At 42.8% G+C, this 8,738-nt stretch overlaps 1 long non-coding RNA gene and 1 pseudogene across 1 annotated transcript; both read right to left on the bottom strand.

Moving 5' to 3' along the window:
* Positions 1–1,361: 1,361 nt before the first annotated feature.
* LOC101043503 (nucleoside diphosphate kinase B pseudogene) lies at positions 1,362–2,462 on the bottom strand (annotated as a pseudogene).
* A 229-nt stretch (positions 2,463–2,691) lies between these two features.
* Positions 2,692–8,498, bottom strand: LOC141582871 (uncharacterized). The gene is made up of 3 exons (XR_012515778.1): positions 8,437–8,498; positions 6,671–6,752; positions 2,692–2,725 (listed from the first exon to the last, which is right to left on the bottom strand). It is a non-coding gene; the product is annotated as an uncharacterized LOC141582871 (long non-coding RNA).
* Positions 8,499–8,738: the final 240 nt, after the last annotated feature.

The following is an 8,738-nucleotide window of genomic DNA, read 5'->3' as shown; positions in this document are numbered from 1 at the left end:
TTAGAGCTGCTCTAAGGATGGTGTAGCTGTCATAAACATTTGGTGTCTCAGGCCCCCATGTAGTGTTTCCTTGGTTCTCCCATCCTTCCTGTCTCTGTTCAATCCACGTAGGCTCGGCCAACTTTACCTATCACATGTCACACAGCTACCAGCTTCTAACTGTTTGCTAAGACAGAATTTAAAATTCTTAAATAAGCCGGGCGCGGTGGCTCAAGCCTGTAATCCCAGCACTTTGGGAGGCCGAGGCGGGTGGATCACGAGGTCGAGAGATCGAGACCATCCTGGTCAACATGGTGAAACCCCGTCTCTACTAAAAATACAAAAAACTAGCTGGGCGTGGTGGCGCGTGCCTATAATCCCAGCTACTCAGGAGGCTGAGGCAGGAGAATTGCCTGAACCCAGGAGGTGGAGGTTGCGGTGAGCCGAGATCGCGCCATTGCACTCCAGCCTGGGTAACAGGAGCGAAACTCCGTCTCAAAAAAAAAAAAAAAATTCTTAAATAATGCGGCAAGGTACATTACACAAAAGAAGCATATTATGTTATAAAGTTAAGCTAGAATAATAAACACACGGCAAGGACTAGGGATTTTTTAATACGAGTGAGAATATGAACGTATCCTAACAAATATTAGATTATATCATAAAGGGGCAGGAAATTTCACAGTATGTTAGCAGCTGAACAGAACACGGAGCAGTGCAGGAAAGAAAGCGTGGCAGTAGTCCCAACTATATGTCCAAAGTCGTATATGGTAATGTTAGTGTTTCCAAGTCAGTGAGGAAAAAACGTGTGGCAGTGCAACTTGCTTAACCATACGAGGAAAAAAAAAAGTAGATCCCCACCTCACACCACTTGCACATTCCAGAAGAATTAAAGCTCTAAACATAAAAAGGAAACCATGAAAGTATGGTTTAAATACATGCACAGGAAAATATGTACACCCTATTTAAATAATATTGGGCAGGGAAAAGACTTTTAAACCTGCCAGCAAAGATGAAACAAAAAAATGAAAATATCAAAGATTTTATTCTTAATTTTAAAGGTCTGCATCATTCTTAAATGGTCAAAACTGAACTGGACTAATGAACAAGAGAGGACCTGGAACGGACCTAGCCAGACTAGCCCAGCCCTCCATCCGTTCTACTAAGTACAGGTTGATAGATCACACCAAGCTCACCTGTGTGCTATTTGAAGGTTGATAGGCATATATAATTTTTTTCCAGTTTCCATGGCTTTATGGGTAAATATGCTCTTGAAAAGAATGATTAACCCTGTTGCTTCTGCTTCTAAGTCAGTGGAATGAAGAGCTATGTCCAAGGGTGCTCCAGGCAGTCCTGAAAGAGACTGCTGCTGTGTCCATCTCTCATTCATAGACCCAGTCAAAAGCACCAGATCTGTAGTCAGTGGGTTCTTTGGGCTTACACCATAGGTTGATTTCTTTTTCAGCACTTTTTACTGAGCCATTGTCATGAATGATGCACCAGCCCACCTGAATGCAGAAGTCCCCACAAATGGCACGTGGCTTAGAATCCACTGGATTGGTCTCCCCAAGAATCACTCAGCCTGTCTTCACTGCATTCGGCCCCTCCCAGACCATGGCCAAGACGGGCCCTGAGTTCCTGGATTTTGCCAGCCTAGGGAAGAATGGGCGGTCTTTCCAGTGAATGTAGTGCTGCTTAGGTGTTCTCAAGGCCCAGAGGAACTTCACGGCCGCAAGGTGGAATTGCTTCTGCTCAAAGCACTTGATCTTGCAAACCAGGCCACGCTGCATGCTGTCTGGCTTGATGGTGGTAAAGGTGTACTCAGGCTGGCCATGGTCCAGGAAGCTGGCTGGGCCAGGTGGCAGCTGCACTGTGCTGCGGAAGCCTACAATTTTTAATTGTTCTAAAAAATATATATTCAGTACAAATGAACCTTAAAAGCATTATGTGAAATGAAAGAAGCCAGACCCAGGAGGCTACGTGTTATATGATTTCATTTATATGAAAAGTCCAGAATAAGCAAATCCACAGAGACAAAAGTGGATTAGTGATTGCCAAGGGCTCAGGGGAGAGGGGAATGGGAGTGACTGATAACATATACAAGATATCTTTTGGGGTGATGAGACTACTCAGGAATTAGCAGACATGATTGCAGAACTTCGGGAATGTACGAAAAACCACTGAATTAGATACTCAAAAGGACTAATTTTACAGTGTGTGAATTATCTCTCAATTTTTTTCAAAAACATCTGTGTTGTAAGTCACTTCTGAATGTGGGCTTCAATTCTTTTCAACTGACCCTGCTGTTGTCGCTATAAAATAGTGAGTCAAAAGAACACCCTTCAGGTTCTTAAAGCACACTACCTGAGCAAGACCCAAGCAAGAAATATTTATGTCCTGATGGCTAGGGTGGGCGGACCAGGAACATGCTTCCTTTTAGTACGATGCAGGTCCCAGACAGCAGACAGAGCCTCTCCCTGCATAAGTTGCCCTGTACACCTACCACCCAGGTTAGGTCTAGTGATGCATCCTCTAAACAACTCAAAAAAGTCTGCTTTTAGTTTGCAATTTTGAGCAAATATGTGCTGAATCTCCCGTGGGTGGATTTGATCTTCTGTGGTTTCAGAGCATTTCTGAACTTTTGGTTCCTAAACCATGAGTTTGACCTCACAAGGACTGGATCCTCTCCCAGAACTCCATCCATATCACTTTCCAGCAACTTTGTGTCAGTTGGCCAGTTGTTGATCTGATATCATGGAAGTGACAGACAGAGCATATCACAGCTAGAAGGAACTTACAGATTAATTAGTCCAACCTCCGCCACTCCCTCCCATCTCCTACAATCCCCATTTAATGGATGAGGTCCAGAGAGGGGAAACAGCCTCCCTAGATCTCCCAACAAATAAGTGAGGAAACTAAAATTAAATTTCTGTGTCCCAGTCCCCAAAGCACATGTGGTTTTTACATTCAATTATTTCTGTTGCAATATTGGCCTTAATATTGGCTTCCACTTTCAATTAAATGATCTTCTACATTGTGAACAGCAAATGGGCTGGCACAAGACCAGCACCAAGGCAAGGGTCTTAACCCTTTCAGGATGCTCCTGACAGTGCTACAGTAGGAAAGCCACATTCAGGACAGACCCCTTGGGCAGGCACTTTCTCCAACTTTCCTATGATTAAGTAAACTTAGCCTTGTTCACAGCAGCAGATGGAATTAGTAGAAAGAACCAAACTATTCGCATAGCAAATTTTGTGGTCTTGTAGAATATTATGCTGGAAAGGAAGCGTCTCTCCTCCTCATCTTCCCTCACTATCAAAGCAACAATGATGTCAGATGTGCTTTTCATTCATTCATTCATTTCATCAACAAACACTTCCTAAACATCTACAATGTGCCTGGCCCTATGCTGGACACTGGGATATGGAAATGAGTGAGCATAAAACTTGCCTTCAGGGAGCGTCTAGCCTATTGGGATATGTTCCTGTAATGACCAGCCCTGGCTGAGGGGAAGATGAGAGGCAGAGAATTTATGCACAGCACGATGGAGACACAGGGAAGACCCAGATTCTGGTTTGTGGGTCAGGGAAGGCTTCAGGGTGTTGATGACACATCATAAGCTAGATCTTGAATGTTTTCAGTGGCTGAGGAAAAGGGAAAGCTTTTTCGAGATAAGGAAGAACAGCACAAAGCATAAAAGTGCATGGAACATTTGGAAAGGAGAGGAGAACAGGGTTTCTGGAACAAGGTGCCTGGAGCTATGCTACCTTGGTCAGTTCTCATTTTATTCCCATCATTAAAATATGGGTTTCTTTTGGGATGAGGCCAGGAACTGTGCATTATCCCCTTCTGAATTTCCAGCATCTGGCACAGTGCCCAGCACCTAGTCAGAGCTCAGCAAATTTTCTCCAAGTGAATGAATTTTCTCTAAGCATTGACATGTACTAAGCACTGATTATAGCCAGCCCTTCATATTGCAGGTTCTGCATCTATGAATTCAACCAACTGTGGATTGAAAATATTCAGGGGGAAAAAATGGATGATTTCTTCTGTACTGAACATGTACAGACTCCTTTCCTTGTCACTATTTCCTAAACAATACAGTATAACAACTATTTACATAGCATTTACATTGTATTTGCTATTATAAGTAATCTAGAGATGATTTAAAGAATCTGGGGGATGTGCACAGGTCCTATGCAAATACTACACCATTTTACATCAGGGACAGAAGCTTCCTCAAATTTTGGTATCCCTGGAGAGGTCCTGGAACCAATCCCCTCTGAGGATACTGAGGGACGAAGGTATACAGTGGACATTGTACTGAGTGCTTCACACACATCAAATAGTGTAAAGCTCATATACATCTTATGAATTTGGCATTACTAGTAATATTAATATTATCCCCCTTTAACAGATAAGATGACAAAGACAGAGATGTATAAATAAATTGTCCAAGATCACACAGCTAGGAAGAAGGCAATCTGGTCTTCAAGGCCACATCTCTGCCGGGCTGCAAATGTACTCCCCTCCGTGTGCTGAATTTCTATCCTACTATTCGGTAAGCTCCCTGGGAGAAAAGACAACATCCATTTCTAGTCCCTGAAGTTCCCGCTCTTAAAACACTTCTCTGTCACTCTAGTAGAAATGAACTATGGGAGAGGGGCAGCAAGGGGCCAGATGGTGAAGGGTCTTGACCACCAGCCTCAGGATGCTGAACTTGGTCTTAGAGATGACAGAACCTTTAGCATAAGCCAACAAATCTCTCAGCAGGTATGTGCCCAGCATCTTTGCAATCTTAGCACAGAAATGAGCCTCTCTCTGGACTTTGAAGCTAGGACAGACTTGCTGGGAAGGGAAGAGTGTGACCCAAGGTCCCTGCACTCTGCATCAAGGTGGACACAGCCAGACATCAGGGAAGCGGCTAGCAGGACAAAAGACGCAATGGATGAAGCCTTTCTCTGTGTGATAGGCTCAGACATCTGGCTCTTTTCTGTGTTCTAAATTTGGAACAAGTAGATAGCCACTTCCTCCTAATCAAGATAAGCCCAGGGCCGAGGATCCATGCAATTGTACTAGGTCATTTAATTGCCTTCCTCTTGAAAACCCTGAGCCAGTCCTAGGGAAATTCTCTGACCATGACAAAGAATAAAGGTCAATGCCTTGTGGCATCCTGATGCCTTTTACAGAGCCCTGGAGCCACAGGAGGAATCAATTCCAGTCAAATGAGTTGTGAAACTTTTTTTTTTTTTTAATGGAGCCAGTATTTTAAGATTTTCCAAGTCATGGAAAAATAGACACTAAGAACATGAAAACAACACAAAGTGCCTCATGAAATCTAATTCTCATTGTTGTCCAGACAAAGCCAGGTCAGTTTCATAAAGAGGTATATTTTTTCAACCCACCATAAAATGATCTGTTATGAAGTACCAGTGGGAAAAACACTACTACAAGTTATTTTCATTTTTCCTAGCTGCTCACAATTTTGTTATTAACTATGCTTTCCTTTTCACAGCTTTTTATTCTGACTACAAAAGTAATGCATGTTCATTTTTGACATTTTGGCAAATAAAAAGAAATAAGTAAAAGCCACTGCAACCCACTATTAACAAGTGTGATTTGTTTTTTCCCACAAAAATTAAGATTACACTGTACATAGAGTTTTAAACTGTTTTCACTTGATATTTAACAATAGCATAATCCTGTATGCCCAATATTCTTTGAATATGTTATTTTTATCAATTACATCAGATTTCGCAGTGTGGCTGTGCCATAATTAAGCTAGTCACCATCCTGCGGACACTTAGGTTGGTTCCAGTTTTCTAAGTTTATAAATGAATGTGAGGAATGTCCTTATACAAATGTCTGTGTCCTAATTTTTAAGAGTTTCCTTAGGAAGTAGAATTACTAAACAATGGGATATAACTTAAGGTTGATGAATATATTGTGAAATTATCTTCCATTTGTTCAACACATTTTAATTGAGTGCCCAAGTGCCAGGCAAGTCAGAGCAGGACATGAGGTCAACACACCCAGGGACATAAATTCCAGAGGTGGCTGTGCTATAAAACTAATCGCTGTTTCATGGATTCACTTATAACAATCCAAGCAACATTTTTCTAGGCATGGTTCTGGGCACTGGGATCCAGGAGTGAACACAGAGACAAACTCTCTGCCCCAGAGAGCCATATTCTAATGGCCGTACTAACTGATTTTTCTACCAGCTGTGTATCATAATGCCTGGCTCCTGACCTCCTCACCAGCATGATGACCTTTTAACAACAGTAAATCTTGGGCTGGAGCAGTGACTCACTCCAACAACTCAGGAGGCTGAGGCAGGAGCATCACTGGAAGCCAGGTGATATGGTTTGGCTCTGTGTCCCCCACCAAATCTCATCTCAAATTGTAATCCTCGTGTGTCAGAGGACGGGCCTGGCGGGAGATGACTGGATCATGGGGGCAGTCTCCCCCATGACGTTCTCATGAGAGATGATGGTTTTAAAGTATGCCACTTCCCCCTTGCGCTCTCTCTCTCCTGCCACCATGTAAGATATTCTATTTTATTTTATTTTTTTGTAAGATATGCCTTGCTTCTCTTTTAACTTTTGCCATGATTGTAAGTTTCCTGAGGCCTCCCAAGCCATGGAGAACAGTGAGTCAATTAAAACTCTTCCCTTCATAAATTACTCACCCTCAGGTAGTTCTTGACAGCAGTGTGAAAACAGGCTAATATGCCAGGAGTCCAAGACCAGCCTGGGAAACACAGCTAGACCCTGTCTCAAAAAAAAAAAAAAAAAATTAGCTAGGCATGGTGGTGCACACCTGCAGTCCCAGCACTGCCATGTGTGTACCTATGCAACAATCTTGCATGTTCTTCACATGTACCCCAAAACCTAAAATGCAATAAAAAAAATAAATAAAAAGAAAGATAAATAAGTAAATCACTGCAAACGCCAAGTCAGATATTTGTTATGCTTCTGGCCCCAAGGGAATGTGGCCTCCCTGGTAAGATGGCTTGCAGAGGCAACTGTGAGTGCTAGCAGCAACACTGCCAAAGCTGGGGATAGACAAGCCTGGCAGATGGGACCCTGGCGGGGCATGTGCATCTTACCACATGTCAGAGGGACTGGAAGGCCAGAGGGGTAGGAGGAACATGGGTGGCGTGGGGAGGGCAGCTTTGTAGTTAGCAGAGGTGTATGTGGCTTCACTGTGGAAAACAGATGGGGGAGAGAACAGAGAGAAACTTCAGGGGTCCAGGAAAGATAAAATAATTTTAGGGTATGGCAAACACACAACTCCTTACTTTGGCAAGTCACTGTGATCATTCTTAGCAGGAGTTAAGTTCTGAGAAATTCTACAATATGGAAACTCGTTTAACCTTGTTCAAATCCACATTTCCTGGGAAATAAGAGAGGAAGAGAAGAACAGAAAGGGCATCATGGCAGTCTAAAGGATCAACTCCAAGTAAGAGAAAAAGGCCTGGACTCTGCTGGTCCAGACTTGCAGAGAAGCAGGAGTACTGAAACATATTCAGAAATTTAAAACGGCAGGGCTTAATTGAAGACTGGATATGAAACTGGAGCAAGGGAATGTCAAGGATGACTCGGGTTATTCATTTGAGCATCTGCCTAGTGACGCATTATTCTTGGAGAAGGATTGAGTCTAAGGTCAAATGGGAGGTAGAAGAGAGAAAACACCAGCAAAACACAGAGCAGTGGAAAGAGGCCTGAACTAAAGACATGGGTTCTCAGTCCAGTGCTACTGACACACGATTGTATAACCCTGAGCAGGTCCCTTCCGCCCACTAAGCCTCGGCTTCCTCACCTGAAAAACGAAGATGATAAGTCATATTCTAATGATCACACGCTGCTGTCATTCTGATCAAATAAAATAATAGAAATGAAAGTGCATCCTAACGTGTAGAATGCAATCAAAATACAAGAGTATTATTATGATTATTGCAAGCAGTCGTTTGAGGACACTTCATTTATGACTCCCCAAGGAATCAAAGTCAGAGCAGGACATGAGGTCAACACACCCAGGAACACAGATTTCGGAGGTGGCTGTGTGATAAAACTAATTGCTGTTTCATTGATTCAGTTACAATGATCCCAGCAACATTTTTCCAGGCAGAACAATTTTTTCTTCCTCTGTCATTAGGTCTCTCTCTCTCTTCCCACCCATAATCAATCAGGGATTTCAACCAGGGTCACCCCTCCCTCATCAAAACCTGCTCTCAAGAAATTACTCATTGATTGGCACTGAAGAAAAAGTCCCAATAAAGCTTGAAGTGCTTTCTTCCCAGGGATGCTTGACCCTCTTCAACTGAGGACCAAATCCTCTGCCAAAGGAGAGGATGTCTCAAGGGGTCTGGGGACACAAGGATCACACTCAAAGAGGTACTGAGAGTGAAACAAGCCAGTCACACAAGAACAAACATCATATGATTCCACTTACAGGAGGTCTCTAGAGAAGTCAGATTCAGAGGCAGAAATTGGAATAGTGATTTCCAGGGCTTTGTGGGAGGAAAGAATGGGGAGCTGGTGTTTCACGGGTACAGAGTTTCAGTTTCACAAGATAAAAAGATTTCTGGGAAATTCTGGATGGTGGTGATGGTTGCACAACGTGTGGACTTAACACACTGAAGTGTACACTTAAAATGATTAAGAGGGTAAATTTCATATGTATTTTGCCAGAATTAATCATCATAATGATGATGTGATAAATGGTATTGAAGAAGTTCAGATTCAGGGTACTCT

The sequence above is a fragment of the Saimiri boliviensis genome, chromosome 2, assembly GCF_048565385.1.
Source record: "Saimiri boliviensis isolate mSaiBol1 chromosome 2, mSaiBol1.pri, whole genome shotgun sequence".
NCBI lineage: Eukaryota > Metazoa > Chordata > Mammalia > Primates > Cebidae > Saimiri > Saimiri boliviensis.
Note: the sequence above shows the minus strand (reverse complement) of the source record. Positions and strands in the feature narration are given on the sequence as shown.